General features: G+C 42.6%; 1 long non-coding RNA gene and 1 pseudogene across 1 annotated transcript in view; one reads left to right on the top strand and one right to left on the bottom strand.

Moving 5' to 3' along the window:
* LOC146425670 (uncharacterized) overlaps positions 1–24,331 on the top strand; it is a 420,136-nt gene that overhangs the window by 106,834 nt on the left and 288,971 nt on the right. The window lies entirely within an intron of this gene.
* Positions 9,789–13,669, bottom strand: LOC146425679 (uncharacterized; annotated as a pseudogene).

Below are 24,331 nucleotides of genomic sequence, written 5' to 3'. Positions count from 1 at the left end.
ATGTAAGTTGGCTTTTTCTCCCTGTTTTGGGGTTTTCCTATTCAAAGGCAAAAATTTCCTGACTGCTTTCAGCTAATGGCAGACAAAAGAAAGCATCTTTTAAATCTAAAACTGAAAACCACACCCAGTCACTTTGCAATTTTTTAAGCAAGGTGTAAGGGTTAGACACTACAGGATGTAGTGGTTTTGTTATTGCATTTATTGCCCTCAGGTCCTGTACTAATCTGTAACTTCCGTTTGGCTTTTGCACTGCTAGAATTGGGGTATTGTAGGCAGACCTACATTCTCTCAACAACCCTTGATCAATAAATTTAGCAATTATTGGTTCTATTCCTACCCATGCTTCATGCCTTAGTGGATATTGTTTTACTGATACTGGCTGCACTCCTTCCAGCAGTTCAATAACCACTGGGGAAGCCTGTTTTGATCTTCCTGGAATTTTGACATCCCATACCAAGGGGAACACTTGATCTGTTATTTCACTATGGGTATTTCTTCTTTTTCAGGAATATTTGCTAGGCTTAAAGCCATAATTAATTTTTCCTCAGGGACCTGTAGTCTCATTCCTTGTTCTGTGAATTCTATTTTTGCTTCTAACCAGGTTAGTAGATCTCTGCCTAATAGGGGTTTTGGTGAATTTGGAAGGTATAAAAATTGGTGTATTCCCATTTTCTTGCCTGGTGTAAATTTTAAAGGTCTCAAAAAGTAGGCATTTTCAGTTTTCCCGTGGCCCCAATAACTTGGATGTAATCACTGCTTATGGGACTCAAAGTTTGATTCAGGACTGAGAATGTGGCTCCGGTATCCACCAAAAACTCCACCTCCCGTTCCCCTAGCTTAATTTTAACCAGCAAGTCTGCTAGGGAGGGACCTGCCGGTCCCCGTCATTCTGTATGCAGCTGTGCTACAGTCACTGGTTCTGGCGGCGCTGATTGCGTCTGCACAATCGCGGCACGGTTAGGACAATTTCGCTTCCAGTGCCCAAACCCCCCACAGCACAGGCACTGGTCACGGCCTGGGCGTTGCCGTCTTTGCCCCCTAGGTGGGGGCCTTCTCCCGCCCCTGGGGGTGTTTGGCTCCTCAGCCTGTGCCACTGCCACCATGATGGCCTGTTTTCTGTTCTTATATACTTCCCATGCTTCTGCTAAGAGTTTTTCTAAGTCTCGGCTATCTGGCCCCTTAATCTTTTGCCACTTTCTGTGTATATCTGGTGCTGACTGACCCATCAACAAAGATATTAACTGTTGTTGCCCGGCTTCAGAGGCTGGATCCAGTGTAGTGTGTTTTCTCATATTATTTCTCAGTCTTTCTATAAATGAGCCTGGGGACTCAGTGGTTTCCTGGTGAATATTGAATAATAAGGACCAATTGATGGTTTTAGGAATGGCATTCAGCAGTCCCCAATGTACTAATTTCCTGTATCTAACCAAAAATTGATACATTTGTGTATTGTTCGCATCCCACTGTGGATTTGAAATAGGAAAGATGTTATCTACATTCCCATGTAATATTCCAGTAGCTATCTGTCCCTGCACACGTGTTCTTGCTGCAGATACTACTGCTGCCTTTTCTGTTTCAGTTAATTCTGATAGCATTAAATCTATGTCCTCCCAATCAATATCTTGATTTCTAACAATCAATTCAAACCTCTTTGCTACCTTTTCTGGGTCTTCTCTATACAGCCTGGCTGCCTCCCTCCAGGTATCTAAATCCAAAACTGTAAATGGTGTTTTAACTTTTGTTATTCCCCCATCTGGCCCTACCACTTGTCTGAGCGGTGCTATCAGTTTCTCTTTTACAAGGGCCTTGTTTCTAGTTCTGGATGATATTCCTGAGCTAGCTTCACTTGTCCCTTCATCCTCATTATCCTCCAGGGATGTTGAGGACCTGTGGGATGTTGCCCCTGATGTTAGGGTGTCACCATTGCAGTTCATCAGCTCCTGGGTTTCTAAGGGATCCTGGTCTCTCTCAGCTTTGAGCTTTAAACACTGCTGTCCGATGCTGCAAGATGAACAGCACCTTATCATGCGGCTTTTCCCTTTTGCCTCTTTTTCCAATACAAGGACCATTGAGTCCTGAGGTGCTAAATTAATACCACATTGTTTCTGCCATTCTGGTTTACGTCTTAAAGTGAAAAAGCAATCACCATAAGAGGTCTCATCCCACTTGTTTGCCCTCCTTAAAAATAACATTAGTTGTAGTAGGGTGTTATAGTTTAAAGTCCCATTTTCTGGTCACTTTTCACCATCATCTAATTTGTACAGTGGCCACCACTGGTTACAATATTTAATTAGGGTGCTCTTTTTCATAGTCCCTCCAGAGAACCCTCCTAGTTGTTTCCAATGTGCTAACACACATCCCAATGGATTTTTGGGGGTATTTCCTTGCTTTCTGATGATCCCATTGCCTCCTTTTGTCTATTCTCCCTCTCTTCTTCCTTCCACGCACACTTTCCTGCACGTCTCCTCTGACTTTTCCTCTCAAAACCTCTAAGATCTGGGGAACCAGCCACAAAGTCACGCTACTCTCTGCCACTTCTCCCCTTATTCTATTCCTTCAATTACAAGCACACAAAAGTCCATTTTCCACACACAAAACACAGGATTTCAAAAGGAAATCACATGGAGCTGTATTAGAAAGGTGTAGGGGGTCTGGGTGTTCTAAATTCAGTCTTTCCCCTCCAATAATACAATCTGCCCCCCTCCATATACTCCAAACCAATGGTTTATATATGATTTATACTCATTCGCTCTTTGCCAGTTGCTTTGCTTTTCTCTGGCCGTTTCTGTCACCAGAGAACAGAAACGCAGATAGAGCTCCACTATCGTTTCTTGTCGGAGACACACCTCATTCATTCACACTCACACAGTAACAAAATGACACAGTAACACAGTAACAAAATAATGACAGACAGAACAAAAATCGCAGTATGATGGTGTAATACAGTGGGGTCCAACCCCTTAAAGGTACCTTTCACTATAGCGGGGTCCAACCCCGGGGGTCCAACCCCTTGCCCCGGACTAATTTCGGGAGACCTAGTCTCAACCCACCCTCGGGGACTAGCACCCCGGACCTGCAGGCATTTCTGTTTCTGTAAAAGGAGCAAATACCTTAATTTGGTGCAGATGGTCCTTGGTCTACTCTCGCTGAGAGCCAAAGGACAGCTGAGCTCCCCCTGAAAATTCAGGGTCGCAACTGGGAGGTCTGCTTACCTTTGGATCCAGCAGCCGAGCAGAGTTAGGGTCCCATCTGGGGTACCAATTTGATTCGCCCCAATCGAGCCCAGAGACACTTCAGAGACCAAGTCAGAGAAGTGGATATTTGCTTTATTCGATGCACCGGGTGTGGGGGAATTCTTTCCACCAAACGCACACACCTCAGTACCCCCAAAGACACAGTGTTATAAGTAAAATTCATGAATATTCATTACATTCCCCAGGATAGGCGTGGTTATACAAATCATTTCTCGAAAGTCATTAATATCATTAGCATGTGCACCACGCATTCTCTGTATGTCCTGGTGGTCTTTGGAGACCCCCAAAGACCCCTCCAGGGTGAAGGTCCTTCATGGGATGATTCAGCGGTTTCTGTGCTGGTTTCAAATGCATGCTTTCACTCCACAATTTGAATTTGAATTAGAGTTCAGCCTTCAGCCCTGGACAGGCGCCCGTGCTGGTGGAAGAGGGCAAAAGCTCAAATAGATTTGGGTTTTCTATTTGACCACTCCTTTCTCAATCCCCCCTTTTCTTTTTGTAATTTGTAATTCTTTACAAATCTTGTATGTCATGAAAGTAAGTACCTCTCTCTATTTTATATCTAAGTTTGTACTTTTGCCATTGAACATAAGCACTGCAATTTTAAGTTCATAATATCATACAACAATAACTACTAATACAAACTATAAGTAACAATGCAACAATACAAATAACTACTACAAACAATTGTTTAAGCCAGGTTAAGTTGGGTAACTATGCTATGAGTTTGTTCTATACTTTTTTAAATTCTCAAGAAGTGTCATCTAAAGTGATTTCATGCAATGTTTGCGTTTTGTCTAAAATTGTTTGCAAATTTGTTTTTATTCGTTTATTCAAATACAACTAATCTAATGCAAGTTTATTTTGCATGGCTAGTTGTGACATGATCTTAATTTCAATTTGCTCTTATGGCATCTTATTGCACAGTGACCTTGCCATCTCAAGGGCAAAACTTTATGGGCACAGCGTTCATATATCTAATATTAACTTTGCCCTGGGGGCACTGGTCAACTCTTGGGCTATGGTCTTATTTGATTTTCATTTTACATGTTAGCTCCCCTATAGGTCTAGAATTTTGAGCAGTTATTTTGAGGAAAAAGAAGAAAGGCAGAATCTATAGAAATTCTAAGAGGAATGTTAATTCTTTTGTCTTTCTTGGGCTTTTCATCCCCCAGCGGGTTTCTCTGGAGTCAGGGATGGGGAGAATGGAGCACTGCCTCTGCTGTGTGCATGGCTGGCCCCACTATAGGGCTGGGATTTGAGCTCTGTGGAGCACCGCCTCTGCTGTGTCCATGATTGAGAGCACTACTGCAGCACTTGGATGCTCTGGGGTTGGGGTGAGGAGCAGTTCACTGCCTCACCAGGGCAAGGCCTGACCTGCCCCTTCCCCACACACACCACACACAGGCATCTTGAAGTGTCTCAGAGACATTAATCTTTTCAGTTTTTGGCAGTCCACATCATGGCTCCAGATAGTGATCAGGACTACTGATAGCTTTTCTTGGTTGTAAAATGGGGTACTTTTCTTTCTCACCTTGGTGGAATTTTTAGCAAACAGAGCAGAAAGGAAAGAGGAAAGCATAAATGGTAACTGACTAAGACTCTCGTACTGTTAGTTTTTTGCTTGTGATCTATTAGGCTATCTTTTCCCCCCTTTTTTCTAGTCTTTTGTTTTACTCTCCGTAAATCTAGATTATCTTTCAATTTACAGAAAAAATATGCTCACAAATATTAGCCACCCACAAAAATCAACAGACATTCAGGATCTTTTTATATGATTTTGTGAGCTCTTTCTAGGACCTCAAATGTGCTACTGAAAAACGGCACTTTTAACAATCTGCCTCGGCAGCTTGCCGAAGTGGGGTCTGAATTACTCATCTTCCTTTCTCTTTTTGGTGGGAATTTTAGCAGACAGAGGAGAAAGGAAAGAGGAAAGCATCATATGAATGGTAACTGCTATTTTAAATTTAAAATCATAGCCCAAAGCTTGGCAGATTGGTTTATTACTTTCAGTGATTTTTCAAAGGCAGTATTTTCCTTTTGTGGGGCTTAGCATTCTCAAACACTGGACAAACAAATATGCATTAAACAGCAACAGTTAGAAATGTGACAATTGCTAACACTTAGTAGAACAGCCAGCCATCCTTTTGAAACCTTTTTATTTTAAAAATAAAATTATTTTGTTATTGTTATATTTCAATTTCACAAATTTCGATTTAAGCCCATAAGTTAATGTGGTCGTTGTTTCATGTGCATGCAAACGTCTGGACACACTTAGAAAACAAACTTGCACAGTGACAACACATGTTAGAGTGGGGAAGTCGAATTCTTGCCTCTTTCAACTCCCTATTGGAAATTCTTATACAAATCAAGTCTCTAATAAATGAAAGATTAAGATCTAATGAACTAATGTTTTACTCTTGCAGGTTAATAAACCTCTTTCTTCTTATAATTTCTTAAATGCATGTATTACTCTATATGCATATTTAGAATTAGTAAAAATATTCACTATCCTGCCCTGATATAGTTCGCAGGATCTCACAAGCACCTACAGCTCTGCTGCTCGAGCTGACCATGTGAGAGGCAATGTCTCACTTATTTTAACTTTCTTTCATTAATGATAGTGTATCTTTTAAATTGTTCTCTTCTAGTACTCTTGAAGAGTTACTACCAAACACATTCCTTCCCCAAGGTTAGGGAGTGTCTCGCGAATCTTCCCTAGCCTGGGTCTGGAGATTTATCACCTGAATGCTGTGCAGTCATGGGTTCTCTTCAACCCCCTCAAGGAGGCTGAGTCAAACCCCCTCGTTTTTCAATTTTAAATACTCTTGTTTTACTAAACAAGATTCACAGTACAATAACTGTGCTGGTCATCTACTCAGATGTTCCTTGAGTTAATAAATCTTTAACTTGGTGTGAAACTTATGAGGTATATTTCTATTGTTAGCCCTCGGGCTTCATTTACTATCAGAGCCCTGGCTGAACAACTTTGCAGATAATGCGGCCAGCCTCTGGCTACATTCTGAGACAATGAATAGCTGCCAGCCACTGGATCTGGCAACTTCACGCTCTTGGCTGCCTGAACAGCCTGGAAAGTGGCTGAGAGACACACCTTGTCCACACTTTCCCTTCAGCAGTTCTAAATTTCTTCTCTGCAGCAGTTAATTTGCATTTTTTCTAAGGAAATTTGTCTGGCTGCTTGAAGGCTAAAGAACTTAAAAGCATTTGAGCAAACCTTTGTTCAAAAAAACCAACAACTCAGAGTAACCCAGGCAGGAGATTTTAACTCTGAAATAGTTAATTACAAAATTTGGTATATCTTTTATACTAATTAAGTTTTTGAGGGTTTTTACACATGGAACTTTAGGGGTTTTGTTTTGTTTTGTTTTGTTTTTTTAAACTAAACTCCAAATCCTCATGTACACCAAAAGAATTTTGAATTCACCATGCACTTGTATTTTAAGCACAATAACATTTTGGTAGTGATTTAGGGTAAAATAGAAATTACTAATGTAAAAGAGCTAGAAGCTGGATAATAGTAATAATAATATTTTTGAACTGATTTAGAGAGCCAGAGATTGGATAATGATTTACTAAGATATGCCTGCTGCGATTCATTTATTATTCACTTAATGAATTTGTGCCTACCTGGTATCGGGGAGGATGGAGAGAAGAGAGCCAAATAATTGAGAGAAACCACCAAGTGTAACCGACCATCCCGCCCTTGGACCCCAGGACCGGTACGAGTTGGTTCTCAGGCTTGGACTAGGACCAAGGACCAAGGGAGCATGCGCACCTGTCATAATTAATCATCGGGACCCTCGCCCACAATTAATCTGAAGACACTGCGCTTGCATGAGCATATTTAAATGAACTTTGAACTCATTATAATACGAAGCGGGGATAGATAATGAATATGTATAGGGGCTTTGTCTAACTTTATGCATATGTAATCTGTAACCTAATATAAACTTAGTGAAGTGCCGCTGAGGGTGTGCATGTCTTTGGAGGGGCTACCCCCCATGCACCCCAGCTGGAATAAACACATACCTACTTCATAACTATCTGAGTTGTGGAGTCAATTCCGTGCTTCAGTAGTTACTTCAAATAGAGAATAGCCAATTATACTATTGCTATTGATTTATTTTCATTATCTGTTATACTATTTTCCTTGAGGCTGCCCACACTTTTGGGTTTATTTTAGCACAACTTCTCAGGCAAAGAAAGATACCACAGTGTTAGCTTTTGTAGTTCTTCTCAATATTAATGTGCATTTCTACTTTAGCCATCAAATCTCTTTCTAGTAAATTACAATTACAATTAAGAACAAGCAGAAATTAATGCATTTCAAACTTATTCTCCACATTTACCAATAGTGGCTGAATAAGGAGCACACTTTATCTTTTTCACTCGCCTCTTGAATATTTGAAGATTTTGTTGACGATTTTCTCTCTTGGGGATAAAATTCAAAGTGAATCAAGAGCTTTCACATCTTTTTTCGATCTAGACCCACCTTAAAAGTTATTAAGGGCTTCTGTGTGGGGCATCCCTGGTATAATGGGAGCTCTTAACATTCTTCACAATTCATTTCTATTGATTGCTGGACATCTTCCCCCTGAGGATTTAGTTGTTTCTACAGACATTCCTGCTTTCAGTGACTCTCTGCCCTGCAGATAGCAGTTTGATCTCTTATCAGCCGCTGCTCTGATCAGCTTTCTCTTGTTGAGGAGGGAATGCCTTTGCCATGTCTTGGTGGCTGGCCCTGTCTCCTCTGCCCCAGGGGCCCCGCAGTTTATTCTTTTGGGGCTGTAATACCTTTGGCATCACCTTTGCCTTTGCCTTTTCTTTCTCTTTTCTTACATACATTTGCAGTATCTTTCTAACCAGTTCATTCAGGGGCTTATTCTGCCCTTCTTCCAGCCCCCACCCACACTACTGCCTGGGGGTGCTCATTGTCCCACAAAGTCATTTTGGTGACCCAGACAAAACTCTTAACAGATAATTCACATTTTCTAGACATTCTTTCAGCAGTATCCAAAAGCAGCCCTTCCCCCTCCTACGCTCTCAGCAGGCACGGCTAGCAGCACCTCTGCGCTCACTCCCGCCGCTCCAAAAGTGGAGGATACAGGGCACTGCAGTTCGCCCTGGGTAAGCTGCCAAAATTTTAGGCAAGATGGGGGAGGGTGCTGAAAAACTTCTCCTCTCTTCCTTCTTTTTCCTTCTTTCTTTTAGTCTATTTACTTGCATGCTCTTTCTACTACAACATTCTATACAACCATATTTCAGCAGCTACACACAGGAGTTCTAAAGAGGTACTTATTAGATTTAACAAGTTATTTTTTTTCTCTCGGGCATCCCCGCATAAATTTATATGCCGGCAAAAACACAAATTAACACAGGTAAAATTTTGCACACACACACTATACGCACACACATTAAAAAATTTTAAAAGCACTCGAGCAAATAGACAATATCACTTCCTCATAATTAATACGAGTGCACTAAGTCCAAGCTTCACAACTGTTTCCACACACAAAACACAGGATTTCAAAAGCAAAATCAAATGGAGCAACATTAGAAAGGTGTTGGGGGCTGGGTGTTCTCAATTCAGTAGCTAAAATATTTTCCTTTCAATAATACAATCTGAGCCCCTCCAGATACTCCAAACCAACAGTTTATATATGATTTATACTCATTCACTCTTTGCCAGTTGCTTTGCTTTTCTCTGGCCGTTTCTGTCACCAGAAAACAGAAACGCAGATAGAACTCCACTATCGATTCTTGTCGGAGACACGTCTCATTCATTCACACTCACACAGTAACAAAATAATGACACAGTAACACAGTAACAAAATAACGACAGACAGAACAAAAATCACAGTATGGTGTAATACAGTGAGGTCCAACCCCTTAAAGGTACCTTTCACTATAGCGGGGTCCAACCCTGGGGGTCCAACCCCTTAAAAGTACCTTTTCCTGACAGAGGGGTCCAAACCCTTGCCCCAGACTAATTTCGGGAGACCCGGTCTCAACCCACCCTCGGGGACTAGCACCCCGGACCTGCAGGCATTTCTGTTTCTGTAAAAGGAGCAAATACCTTAATTTGGTGCAGATGGTCCTTGGTCTACTCTCGCTGAGAGCCAAAGGACAGCTGAGCTCCCCCTGAAAATTCAGGGTCGCGACTGGGAGGTCTGCTTACCTTTGGATCCAGCAGCCGAGCAGAGTTAGGGTCCCATCTGGGGTACCAATTTGATTCGCCCCAATCGAGCCCAGAGACACTTCAGAGACCAAGTCAGAGAAGCGGGTATTTGCTTTATTCGATGCACCGGGTGTGGGGGAATTCTTTCCACCAAACACACATGAAGCACGGAATTGACTCCACAACTCAGATAGTTATGAAGTAGGTATGTGTTTATTCCAGCTGGGGTGCATGGGGGGTAGCCCCTCCAAAGACATGCACACCCTCAGCAGAACTTCACTAGGTTTATATTAGGTTACAGATTACATATGCATAAAGTTAAACAAAGCCCCTATACATATTCATTATCTATCCCTGCTTCGTATTATAATGAGTTCAAAGTTCATTTAAATATGCTCGCGCAAGCGCAGTGTCTTCAGATTAATTGTGGGCAAGGGTCCCGATGATTAATTATGACGTGGTTGATAGTCTTCATCACGATGATCTGTTCACCCTGTTCCCTTGCGCATGCTCCCTTGGTCCTTGGTCCTAGTCCAAGCCTGAGAACCAACTCGTACCGGTCCTGGGGTCCAAGGGCGGGATGGTCGGTTACACTTGGTGGTTTCTCTCAATTATTTGGCTCTCTTCTCTCCATCCTCCCCGATACCAGGTAGGCACAAATTCATTAAGTGAATAATAAATGAATCGCAGCAGGCATATCTTAGTAAATCATTATCCAATCTCTGGCTCTCTAAATCAGTTCAAAAATATTATTATTACTATTATCCAGCTTCTAGTTCTTTTACATTAGTAATTTCTATTTTACCCTAAATCAGTCCCCCCTTTTCTATAAGATTAGTAAATTCTTTTACTAGTAAATGGAATCTTCTTCTAGCAAGCTTCTGCGATAAGTATCTCTCAATGCCTTACCATGTACATTCGATAAGGTAGTTAAAATGGATAGCCTCTTTAACATCCTACAATTCTAAACAAATAACAGAACAGATAACACAAGACTAAAACCTACCAAAATCAGTAAAACAATTATGGGGTGACATAATGTATTAAGGATACCAGTTGCAGTAGGTGACCATCCAAAAAGCACATCCCACCAGTGGTGATCCGCATCCTGTCTGGCTCTTTGCAAGACTCTGCTTATTTCCTCTGTATCATGGTGAATGGTTATTAAAATTTTCTTTCCACTTTTTTGAATTCCTTTCAGGATGTTAATTAAGTCTTGGTGCTCTACCAATTGTCTTACCAGCGTAAGGTTCATCCCAATAGGTGTTGATGATAAGTCATGATACATTGTGTAATTGGATTTTATCAACTGATGAGATACAACTGGTGCCAAATACAAAAAGTCACACCCAATGATCTTCACAAAATTACAAACACAAAAATTAGAATGATTCCTAACATCCAAAGTAACATTGTCATTATCTGTTTCTATGAAAACACACATTGTTCTTAAGCAAACACAACCCTGACCAATATATACAAGCACTGTTTTCTGGCTAGTATCCGGGTGAACTTCAAAGTGGCAAATGCTTTGCTCAACATCTAAGCATATATCTTTGGCGTTGTGTTACTCTCACAGATAAACCCTTGTTGTTCTTGTGTAATGCATGATTCTATATTTACTGTTTGCCATTTCTTGTCAACCATCCAGGCCCATGCTCTGTGTTCAGAAGGGTAAAGAACTGCTCCATCATGGTTTAATCCTAAAGGAACAATGGGATGTATTACATAAATTGTGGCATTGTGTATAGTGAGTACAAAGGCTGTAGCTGTGTTAGTAATTGGATCATAGGTGAAGTTTACTAGAGTCCACCAAGATTGGAGTTTCTTTTCCAGTTCGGTAGCATTATCCCAAACAGCTTTTCGTATTTCAATAGGGAAAACACCTTCATTACCTTCCCTTATAGGTAAGGGAGAGGCTGCTGATTGCATCCATAATTGTGCTTGTATGCAACTAAGAGCAAGGGACACATTATTTTGAACTGCTCCAAGTGCATCTAATATTAATTTATGATCCTGATTGTTAGCCTTTGCAAGATCTGGAAGTACCTTTGAAATTTGCCACTGACCATTTCCTAACACTAGTAAAGAAGATTGTAGAGGTTGTTTTAGTCTTGTTAGGTCGCCAGTTGTGGTGGCCTGTGGCTAGCACAGGGTTTTCCCACGGGAACTCTTCTTGTGTTTTGTAAATAAAGATAAAGTTTGGGTGTTGTTGGAGCAGTGTCCCAGAGCTTGGACAGTGCAGGCCTGGCCAATCAGGCCTGGGGGAAGGCTTCTGACTGACCAATCTGGGTGACTTTTGAGAACTCTATATATGTGATGAAATCAAAACAATAAAGGTCATTCCTTCTTGCCACTGAAAACTGGTGCTTTCATTACTCTGCTAGCTGCTCAACAGCGACAGTGGCCAATTTATTCATTAGTATCTCTGAATCAATCTCATTTAAAACACCCAATCCCGTTCCTAACACTCCAGTTAAATCTCTTCGTGTTCTGCTCCTGAAGAGTCCTTGCCTCTGTAACCATGTTGTCCATCCTTCAAAAGATGTTTTTAAAAGAGAGGAGCAAGCTGGTTGAATTTCAGAAACGTTAATTTGCATCAGTAATTCTACACGCTTAAGAGACCATTCTGGGTTGAACAATAATTGCTGTTGGCCTGTATTTCTTATCACATATGGGCCAACTTCATCAATTTCTGGTCGAAGTGTTAGTTTAGGAGGAATAGGAGTGTTAATTTGGGAGGACCCTTGTTTTGGTTTGGCTACCACATTCATTTTAATTTTCTGAATCAAACCTAATAATGTTGGTTGAGTAGGTTTAGATGTCCACTGGCACACTGTCGCTGTTGAGCTGCTAGCAGAGAAGGAAAACCCGGATTCTCAGCGTGGCATAGAAAAAGCGCTTTATTATTTGAATCCAACATATGTATAGACTTTTCAGAGGTCACCCAGATTGGTCAGTCAGAAACCTCCCCCTAGGCCTGATTGGCCAGGCCTGAACCGTCCAAATCTCGAGACACTGTAACAACAACATCCAAACTTTATTTTTGTTTATAAAACATAGAAGAATATTCTCATGGGAAAGACCTGTGCTAGCCACAGCACACTACATAAAAAGGATGAACCATAGTAAGATTAAACCAGCAGTCACTTTGCTCTTCCTTGCAAGACTTGGTAATTTTGACATTATTATTGCTTGGGTCACCGGAAGTTTTGTTGCTAGCAAATTTCTGGCAACAACATAAGGAGAACACACCTTGTTTAGCACACTCCCAGTCCTCAGTAGGACATAATTCCTTTGAAATGCCAGAGTGAATTTTGGATGCCAGACTGAAATCAGAAAAGGCCAAAAACTGTAATAGAAGAGGCTTTTTCATATTGAAAACCAGGTTCAATTTTCCTGCATCCCACCTGGATTTTTTCATTAATGATACCAGGTAGGGTCATGACCCACTCATCTCGATTCCAAGCCCATTCAGGTGGGTGGTAAATTTCATCATCATGCATTACAATCATAGCCAAATCCAGATGGCTGTCTGTAGGGTACTTTCCCTGAAAGCTGGAATGCCCTATGAGGGCTTGTGACCAAGGCCATTCAGTATTGCCCTGGTTGAAAGTACCTCCTTTTCCTTGAAGTATGATTCTAACTGTGTGTCCAGGGTTGAGTACCTTTGGAATTTCTTCCCATTCCTGTTACTAAGCAACAAATAGTTGGGTGTTTTAGAGCCATCAAGTCTTTTGTAAAAGACAAAAGGTGTGCTTGGGAGGGCACGGTAAGGGAAGAGCCGGCCCTGGGAACTCTCTCTCGTGGTTCGGATGCTGAGAGGAGAGGCTGCTCTTTTTTCTGCTCTTCGCTTGAGACCAGAGCGAATCCAACTGTGCCCTGTTTTTTTCTCTTCTCCTGGCTGGGTGAGCTTTGATTCAACCTTTCTCCTCACGGGGAAGGGCACGTTTTCCCCCCGGGCTGCGTTCCCTGGTGGCTGCTGCCGGGAGAGTCCCGCGGCCTCTGCTGCCTGTCCCCGCCCTCTGCCGCACGAGACCGCAGCGTCTGCTGTGACTGCAGAAATCCTCGCTGCCTCGCTGGCTGGGGAGAGAGAGCCGGCGCCTGCCCCTGCTGCCCTGCTTTCTTGCTGCTCTGAGCTGTTTCGCTGCCCTGCGTGTTTCTCAGCCTGTCCGCCATTGCAGCTGCCGGACGCTGACCTGACCCTGTGCCGCATCGCCACCTGCAGTCACTCGGGAGTCATCGCACCTGCCCTGCCCAGCCGGGAGCTCAACAGCGCCCCTGCTGCTTGCAACCGTGATTATACCACACGGAAGAAGGCTCAGCAGCTCTCAAGTTATCTGCTATTGGTTTTCTGGTTCTAGTTGTGGTTGCTATTATTGCTATTGTTTGTTTATAGATACTAGTAAAGAACTGATATTCCTTTTTTCCCATACCTTTGCCTGAAAGCCCTTGATTTACAAAATTAAATAATTCAGAGGGAGGCAAAAAAAATCACATTCTCTGTTCTAAGGGAGGGTTCAACCTCTCTTGGCAGACACCTGTCTTTCAAACTAAGACACTGTGAGAACACCAAAGAGAGTAACTTTTCTAATTGCATTCATTTTACCAGGGTGAATTTCAATTTCAGTTCATTATCGTTAGAAGCCACTTTCCAAGGGGTCTCTGGAGCCTTCTTCACTCGAGTGTGATGAATCCAGGTGCTCTGTTCTTTGATTTTGATCACAGTGAAAGTGGTAAGGAGTACTTGAAATTGTCCTTCCCACTGTGGCTCCAAAGTTTTCTCTGTAAGAGACTTAACATAAACATAATCTCCAGGTTGAATGTTGTGTACTGGGCTGTCTAGGCCCCGACTCCGAGTTCCAGCCACATGCTTTTCAATTTTCTTGAGTTGCTTACTCAAGGCCACCATATAGATGGTCAGTGTTTCCTCCCCAGCTTGGGTGGATAGTCCTTTCTGTACTCCATATGGTCTCCCATAGAGCATCTCAAAAAGACTTAATTTTTCTTTAGTTCTGGGTTTACTTCGGATTCGTAACAATGCAAGTGGAAGAGATTGGGGCCAGGATAAATTGGCTTCTTGCCCCAATCTTGTCACTGTTGAGCAGCTAGCAGAGTAAAGAACTCCGTTCTCAGTGGCAAGAAGGAAAGACCTTTATTGTTTTGATTTCATCATATATATAGAGTTTTCAAAGGTCACCCAGATTGGTCGGCCAGAAGCCTCCCCCTAGGCCTGATTGGCCAGGCCTGCACAGTCCAGATCTTGGGACACTGTTTTTAATAACATCCAAACTTTATCCTTATTTAAAAAACACAAAAGGAATTCTCATGGGAAAAGCCTGTGCTAGCCACACATAAATCTTACAATTTGTTGTTTGATTAGGTGGTTCATTTTCTCCACCTGACCACTTGACTGTGGGTGGTATGGGGTGTGAAGCTCCCAATCTATGCCTAAATGATGTCTAACTTGTTGTACCACCTTTGAAATGAAATGTGGTCCTCTATCTGAGGACATTGTGGCTGGAACACTGAAACGTGGTATTATTTCTTGTAACAATATCTTAGTTACTTCCCGGGCTTTGACAGTTCTAGTGGGAAAGGCTTCTGGCCATCCTGAAAAGGTATCTGTTAATACCAACAAGTACCAATACCCCCCTTTTCTTGGGAGTTCCGAAAAATCAATTTGCCACTGCTGTCCAGGCCCATTCCCTTTCCCAATTTGGCCCAATTTTGGTTTGGGGATATTTTTAGGGCTAGTCTGGAGGCAAAGGTCACACTGTCGGGTTACTTGTGCGATGGTAGCATATAAATTTCTGGCAATAATACTTTCAGTTAAATATTTGTGTAGGGCGTCTATTCCCCAATGTGTCTTTTGGTGTTCTGTTCTTACTAGTGCCCACATTAAATGAGAGGGAATGACCAACCTCCCCTGTTCAGTAATAGCCCGACCCTCTTCATTGTATGACCCATGCTGATCTTCAATTAATTTTTTGTCCTCTGTTATAGGTTGGCTTACCTTCTAGGGAGATTTGGCCGTCTGGAATTAAAGCCCCTTCAGTTGTCACCTCACCTTTCGCTGCTTCTTTTGCCTCTCTGTCCGCCAGATCATTTCCTTCCTCCAATTCTGAGCTCACTTTCTGGTGTGCCTTAATGTGCATAATTGCTACTTTTTCGGGTAGCTGGACTGCTTCCAACAGCTGGGTTATCTCTTGTGCATGTTTGATGTTTTTTCCTTGTGAGTTCAACAGTCCCCTTTCCTTCCAAATGGCTCCGTGTGCATGTACAACTCCAAATGCATACTTTTAGTCTGTATAAATGTTTATCCTTTTTCCCTTTGGCTATTTCCAAAGCATGGGTTAAAGCAATTATTTCAGCTTTCTGGGCAGAAGTGTTTATTGGTAGGGGTCCAGATTCTATTACCTTTTTGCTGGTGGTGACTGCATACCCTGCATGTCGCTTTCCACTGATGACTGTCCTAGGTTGCAATATAGATGTAGTTAAGTATTCTATTACCACCAGCTGTGGGCCGTTAGCTGCTATCACCTGCTAATGACCCACTCCGGATGACAGGCAATGGGCCATCCGTTAGCTGTTACCAGCTGCTAATGACCCACCCCACATGACAGGCAATGGGCCATCAGGGACCCACCGTGTGACTCATGGACTTATCTCATCCCATTGTGGGATGCTCTGCCCAGGAGGGAGGAACCAGGTGTTCCCACCTGGATATAACCTGGCCCTGGAACTGCCTGAGCGAGCCCTGTCTACTGGGTTCCCAGAGGACCAGAGCTACCACTGGATCTTCAGCTGGAGACTAGACCTTCACAGGATCACCGCTTCAACTGGACTACTTCAGTTGGACTGCTACTACAACCCTAACAGGGTGTTAGGTTGTATCTGACTTTGTCAGTGCTTTTCCTTGTATTATTTCACTTATTTTTAATTTCAATCTTGACTTGTGATCTCCCACTGGTTTGTTTTCAAACCAAGACAATGACGTAGCTGCTTCCATCGGTAAACCAGGTCTCTGCATCATCCAAAGGTGTATCCTTCAGATCTGGACAGCTGGAGTATGTGGCTTCAATAGTTTCCAGGCAGTCGTGGTGCACCTGCTCCCCGTTGTTTCCGCTGAGGAAGGAAGCTGGGTTGACAATGTTAGTGACCACTATTTCCACATTGTCCTGTTCCACCATGATGGCTTGGTATTTCAGGAACCTCTGTGGGGAAAGCCAGTGCCCGCCTTTCACTTCCAGCACTGCAGACACTGTATGGGACACTAGCACAGTCATTTTCTGGCCCAAGGTGAACTTGCGTGCCTCTTGGATGTTTAGCACAACTGCTGTGACAGCCCTGAGGCACCCTGGCCATCCTTTGGCTGCTGCATCTAGTTACTTAGACAGATAAGCAACTGCCCGTCAATATGGGCCCAGGTCTTGTGCTAATATTCCCAAGGCAATCCCCTGCTTCTCATGAGAAAACAGAAAGAATGGTTTACTCACATCTGGAAGTCCCAAAGCTGGAGCTGACATCAGGGCATTCTTCAGTTGTTTGAAGGCCCTCGTGGCCTCTTTTGTCCTCTGAAGATCTCTGCTTTCCTTTTTGATGAGCTCATACAAAGGTTTTACAAGGACCCCATAACTAAGGATCCAAAGCCTGCACCATCCCGTCATCCCCAGGAAAGTCCGTAGCTCCTTTACAGTTCGGGGTTTTGGGGTTTGGCAAATGGCCTCTTTCCGGTCTTGTCCCAAAGTTCGCTGCCCAGCACTGATTTCATAGCCCAAATAAATTACTTTTGGTTTTACTACTTGAGCTTTTTTCTTGGACACCCTGTACCCTTGGAGCCCCAAGAAATTTAGTAAACTTACTGTCCAGAGTACACAGGCTTCTTCTGTCCGGGTAGCTATTAAGATGTCATCGACGTATTGCAATAGCTTCCCTTCAGAGGGGGCTTCCCAAGATTCCAGGTCTTTTGATAGTTGATCCCCGAATAGGGTGGGACTGTTCTTAAATCCTTGAGGCAACACCGTCCAAGTGAGCTGAGTTTTGCGTCCGCTTTTGGGATTTTCCCACTTGAACGCGAATATTTTCTGGCTGGCCCCATGGAGAGGGAGGCAAAAGAACACATCTTTCAAATCTAAAACAGTAAACCAAGTTAGTTCAGGTGTTAGCTCAGTTAGTAGCGTTTAGGGATTTGACACCACAGGATAGAGGTCCTCAGTTATTTTGTTTACCACCCTTAAATCTTGTACCACCCGATATGACCCATCAGGTTTGCGGACTGGTAAAATGGGGGTGTTGAAATCAGATTTGCACTCTCTCAATAGCCCTAGCTGTAAAAAGTTTTCAATCACTGGGCTAATTCCTTCCTTGTCTTCTTTCTTAAGGGGGTATTGTTTAACCCTGACTGGTTATTTCCCTTCCTTCAACTTAATTTGTATCAGAGGTGCATTTTTAGCTCTTCCAGGTACGTTTGTTGCCCATATCCCAGGGAATACTTGATTCATAATTTCCTCACTAATTTCTCCCTCAGCCTCTGTGGTTGTTAGCATTAAACTTAGTATTTCAACATATTGTTGATCATTTACCTCCAGAGTAATTTCCCCATCTTTAAATGAAATGGTTGCTTGTAACTGTTCCAACAGATCTCTGCCCAAAAGGGCTTTTGGAGATCTGGGCATGTACAAAAACTTGTGAATACCCCACTGCTTTCCCAGTTTATACTTTAAAGGTTTGCAAAAATATGCTTTTTCGGATTGACCAGTTGCCCCTTGAACCATGATATAATCATCCCCCACCGGCATTAAAACTTTATTTAAAACCGAATATGTTGCCCCCGTGTCCACCAAAAATTCTATTTTTTTTTCTTTTTCCCCTAGCTTCATTATAACCAGTGGATCCGCTAGGGTGGAGTCCTCTGGTCTTCTTCAGTCTTCTTTCATGTGTGCGATGACTGGTTCTCAACCCCGTCTTCTTTGCTGGTTGTTCTGTTTTCTTTTTGGACATTGGCTCTTCCAATGACCAAATTCCTTACAGTTAGCACACTGGTCTTTACCTAACTTAGGTGGGCCTTGTCTGGGTGGTCCCTGCCTGGATGGTCCTTGCTCATATTTTTCTTTCTTCTCCTACTATTGCTACTAACTTTCTCATTCCTTGTTTGTACCCTTCTTCTCGATAGCTAAATACTCTCCATGCTTCATTTAATAAGGTCTCCAAGTTTCTCGCATCCGCCCCCCGAAGCTTCTGAAGCTTGTGTCTAATATCCCCTGTAGATTGCCCCAAAAACAGATTTACTAATTGCTGTATTCCTATATCAGATTCAGGATCTAATGTAGTGTGGCGATGCATGGCATCTCTCAGGCGATCTAGGAAATCAGATGGTGGCTCGGAAGGACCCTGTTTAATTGCATATAAGGCTGACCAATTTATGATTTTAGGAATGGCCCTTTCCATCCCCTTTGCTACCCATTCCTGGTAATCCTTTAATTTTTGTCTTTCTGCTGACCTGTTCGGATCCCAGTGTGGGTCTTGAAGTGGAAAATAATCTTTTACATCTTGGTGTTGTGTTTTATAAAAGTCCTCTGCCAAATCCCCTGCTGTTTTTAAAATTAATTATTTTTCAGTTTCAGTTAATGCATCCAATAGCAAATGCATGTCACTCCAATCGGGATTATGTTGTTTAATTATAAATCGCAAACGTTTAGCAGTACCTACCGGATCAGTCCGATAATTTTTGGCCACCTTTTCCCATGTGTCTAGGTCGATTGTAGAAAAAGGTGTGGCTAGCACAGGTTTTTCCCATGAGAAGTTTTCTTGTGTTTTGTAAATAAAGATAAAGTTTGGATGTTGTTGGAACAGTGTCCCAGAACTTGGGCAGTGCAGGCCTGGCCAATCAGGCCTGGGGAAAGGCTTCTGACTGACCAATCTGGGTGACTTTTGAGAACTCTATATATGTGATGAAATCAAAACAATAAAGGTCATTCCTTCTTGCCACTGAGAACTGATGCATTCATTACTCTGCTAGCTGCTCAACAGCGACAAAAAGGTACCTTAATCAGCACTGCTTCTCCCTCTGGTCCCACTGCTTCCCTTAGGGGGGCTTGTAGCACCTGTTTCCTGGTCCGAGATGCGACAGGGCTGTCTGGGCGAGAGGGAGTTGGAGTCAATGTTCCTTCCGAGACCACAACATCTTGTTTCCTAGGGGGAGGCTTAAGCAGATCAGTTAAATCATGTTCTTGCATTTCTTGATAAACCTTATCTGATTTTATACACCGCTCTCCAATGCTGCAGGAGGAGCAACACCTCTTAATTTTTCCCCTTTTGTTTTTGTCTTCCTTTTCAAGGGCTAATACCATAGGGTCGGTGGGAGGTCTAATTGTTGGGGGAGATGAAATAGGAAGGCCTTACAGATATGATAGCCTTGCAAAAGATGATGAGAATATGGGAAATATGAGCGAGATTAAAATGAAAACAAGATTCGAGTTGTAGAGTAACTAGAGAACAATGGTATGGCCAAGGCAGGTAATCCCCCTTTCTGATTGAACAATGCCCTCTGCCCAGGCAAGTCCAAGGGCCAGGGCTGACCTTACCTGCCTGATAGAAATCCCAAAAAGGCAGTTTTTCTAAGGTTTGAAACAAGACCCTATATGCTAATGTGATGACTCTTATAGGCTGTATGTAAATGCTGTAGGACTTGTAGTTTGTCTTAGATTGGTTAAAGAAGAGTTGAATATTCAACAGAGAAGACAATTTATTGTATTGTAAACGGCAAATCGCTCTCTTTTAGCTCTTCTCTTCCTGCTCTCTCTCTCTCTCTCTCCCCTCTCTGCTGGCCTGCTTGGAGTCGCGTCTTGCGACTCAGCAGGCCTCTCACCCCCACTCTATTTCGCAATAAACCTTCATGTTCTAAAACTCATCTTTAGAGATCTCTTGTCCCTATTTTTACCCCCATAACTAAACCCCACGGAGTCAATTCTTACATCTAATCCCACAATCTCTTTGCCATTCGGGGTGATTTCAGAGAGAGAAAAACATATCAGCATAAGAGACCTCACCCCATTTGCCTTCCCGTCTTAAAAACAGCATTAACTGTAATAGTGTTATAGTCTAGAGACCCATGCGGAGGCCACCTAATTCCATCATCTAGCTTGTACAAAGGCCACCACTGGGTTGAAAATTTTATAAGAGTTCTTTTATCTTCTGTACCTCCACTCCCTGCAATTTCCTTCCAATGTGCTAAAACACAGCCAAGTGGAGTTGTTTTAGGAACCTCTTTGCTTTGCCCAGTTCCCATTTTATCTATTTCCTTCTCTTGGTTTTATCTCTCTTCCAGGCAAACCTCTTTTCACACTGCCTTACTGTTTTTTCCCAGTTTTCCTCCCACACTGACCAGATTTCAGGAACTAAATGACTCTTTCCACACACTAAAGCAATAACAGCTGCTTCTGACCACTCAGTCACAATAGTAACAGTGTCTCTTTCATTAAGATCTCCACTATTTATTTCAGCTATCTTATATCGAGCCTGAATTTCAGAATCCTCACACACTGGACACCACTTCGATCTCAAACGGAACACACAATACCACTTTCTGTGACATGCAGCACACTCACACAATGCCCAAACCTTACAGTGATTATTTTTACACTCAACACAGAAAGGTATTTTTGGCATCAAACAAGCATCTCATTTATTTCACTCAAAACCAAGCTGGTGTGAGAGAGAGAGGAAGAAAAAAAATCAAGATTAATTACTGAGAGGGAGGAAGGGGAAAGAAAAGGAAAAGAAATAAAAAGGCAACCACTCTTTATATGCTCCTATGTTCACTAAGTAAATTAACTCAATATTCTACAATTCCGCTGCTAAAAAAGAACTTGGTAATTTTGTCCACACAAAACTTTTATAATGCACCAACTTATTCTCTTTACAACCTGCACAGTTACTCTCTGACAGGTCAATAAAAATAGTATCTCTTAACTCCGCAAGCCCACAAACCCACTAATCATACTGTGGCACAGCTATGTTCTTTTGATGTAGTCACCGAAAAAAATGTCTCTAACTGGCCGCGGTAAAAAGTTTCTCTTTGTTCACTTACCACAACAATTTCAAACAACTGCATACACTCACCCTAACACAGCAATAAACACGTATACAACACAACAAGTGCTTTTATGACCACAACAGCAAAGCACAACAAAAATTCCAAAAAAAAACCCCCACACTCATACACCAAAGCTAATAATTCACAACCATACCCAAATATTCACTTCTATTAGACCACTTGCCTCACACTTAATCAAGTCCTCATTTGCTCGTGCAGACTAATCTGCACCCCACACACATACACAACACCGGTGTTAACAATACTTCAAATTAGTTCTCCTTCAAACTAGTTTCCTTAGGGATCCACTTGATTCACCACCAGAATTGCTCGCGGCCACTCTACCGGACAGCGAATCCCCCCCGCCAGCTAAGGACGACAAATTACTTCACCGATCTCCCTTAGCCAGCCCTAACCAGTTGCTTGCAAGCTCACCACTCAGGGACAACGCTGCGCACAGGACGTCTCTCTGTGTCTTACCAGCAGCCCTACCCAAAACACATACCGTTTCTCCGCTGTAGCAGGTGGTCGTTGTTTGCCCCCGCAGTGAGCGGCCGAGGAGCAGAGGTCCTCCAGGAAAATCCCGGGGCGCGCCTAGGATGTCAGCCCCTCAGTCGATCCTGCAGCCAGGCAAATCCTGTCCACCTGGGGTGCCAAATGAAGCACGGAATTGACTCCACAACTCAGATAGTTATGAAGTAGGTATGTGTTTATTCCAGCTGGGGTGCATGGGGGGTAGCCCCTCCAAAGACATGCACACCCTCAGCAGAACTTCACTTGGTTTATATTAGGTTACAGATTACATATGCATAAAGTTAAACAAAGCCCCTATACATATTCATTATCTATCCCTGCTTCGTATTATAATGAGTTCAAAGTTCATTTAAATATGCTCGCGCAAGCGCAGTGTCTTCAGATTAATTGTGGGCGAGGGTCCTGATGATTAATTATGACGTGGTCGATACTCTTCATCACGATGAACTGTTCACCCTGTTCCCTTGCGCATGCTCCCTTGGTCCTTGGTCCTAGTCCAAGCCTGAGAACCAACTTGTACCGGTCCTGGGGTCCAAGGGCAGGATGGTCGGTTACACTTGGTGGTTTCTCTCAATTATTTGGCTCTCTTCTCTCCATCCTCCCCGATACCAGGTAGGCACAAATTCATTAAGTGAATAATAAATGAATCGCAGCAGGCATATCTTAGTAAATCATTATCCAATCTCTGGCCCTCTAAATCAGTTAAAAAATATTGTTATTACTATTATCCAGCTTCTAGTTCTTTTACATTAGTAATTTCTATTTTACCCTAAATCACATGCACCTCAGTACCCCCAAAGACACAGTGTTATAGGTAAAATTCATGAATATTCATTACATTCCCCAGGATAGGAGTGGTTATACAAATCATTTCTCGAAAGTCATTAATATCATTAGCATGTGCACCACGCATTCTCTGTATGTCCTGGTGGTCTTTGGAGACCCCCAAAGACCCCTCCAGGGTGAAGGTCCTTCATGGGATGATTCAGCGGTTTCTGTGCTGGTTTCAAATGCATGCTTTCACTCCACAATTTGAATTTGAATTTGAATTAGAGTTCAGCCTTCAGCCCTGGACAGGCGCCTGTGCTGGTGGAAGAGGGCAAAAGCTCAAATAGATTTGGGTTTTCTATTTGACCACTCCTTTCTCACTACAAATGATAACCAAACCAAAAAAAGATCCAGGAACAAGCAATCAAGTCAATGATAACTAAAGTTTGTAAAGACAATTATTGAGAAAATAAAAAGAGAAGGGATTGAAAGGAATAAGAGAGTGTCTTTACAAACAAACAGCTGGTAAGATAAGACCTGAGTCTGTTGGTAAGAGAAGACAGATACTACGAGATAGAAGAAACAATGGGAAGGATTTCCATAGGAATTCCACCAATTGACTTACCCAAGGCTGTGTTAATAAACTACAAGAACAGAGACATAAGAAAAAGAAGAAAGGGGGGATGTGTATTAAGGGTGTCTGCATTAGGGGGGATGTATATTACTCAGGGTCTGCATTAGGCATTCTGGGAAGCCTGTACCTCTCAAGTACCTCAGCCAATGGGGAAAGAGAGAGGGAACCTGTGGCCGTGAAAGTAAGATAAAAGAGGCTGCATCCTCTAGCAATTTGAGAGACCCCATGGGAAATGCCCATGACCTCTCCCTTTATTAATGAATAAAGTTATAGGACTCCTCTGTCTTCTTTTTGGACATAAACCTCTGGTGTTTGTGGATTAATTTTCCTGACAGTGTTCATAATTGTGATTTTGAGTGTTGGTGCCAAGTTAAAATACAATTGCATGGTGATTCAGTGTGCACAATGGTTTTAGTGGCAAAAGCTTAAAACAAGGGTTTCCTTATAAAAAGCAGGTTTGAGTCTTGCAAGGTGTTTTTGAGCAGGGTTTGCTCAAGTGTTTTGAGGAGTGTTGAGTTCAAGTCTCAACTATAAAGAATTGCAGGTTCAAGTCCTGCAAGAGTTTGCAAGCCGCTTTTAGGGAAGTGTTGTTCCCCTGTGCTCTGGGGAAAAAAAACCAAAAAAACCCCAAAAACAGGTTCCGATACCTGCACTGAATTTTATTTTGCAGCTGCTGTGAAGTTTGTTTCCTGTGCGTGTGTGTATGCGAATTACCTGTGTTAATTTGTGGTCTGCCAGCAAAAAAAATCAATGCAGGGAGGCCTGTGAAAAAAAAGTAATTTGCTGGAAAAGTGTTGAAATATAACTTTTGAGTGTCTGATTTTATTGTGTGCAATTGAGTATTG

Source organism: Lichenostomus cassidix, chromosome W, assembly GCF_008360975.1.
Source record: "Lichenostomus cassidix isolate B80296 chromosome W, HeHo_3.0, whole genome shotgun sequence".
Classification (NCBI taxonomy): Eukaryota; Metazoa; Chordata; class Aves; order Passeriformes; family Meliphagidae; genus Lichenostomus; species Lichenostomus cassidix.
This window is presented reverse-complemented; position numbering and strand designations above follow the sequence as displayed.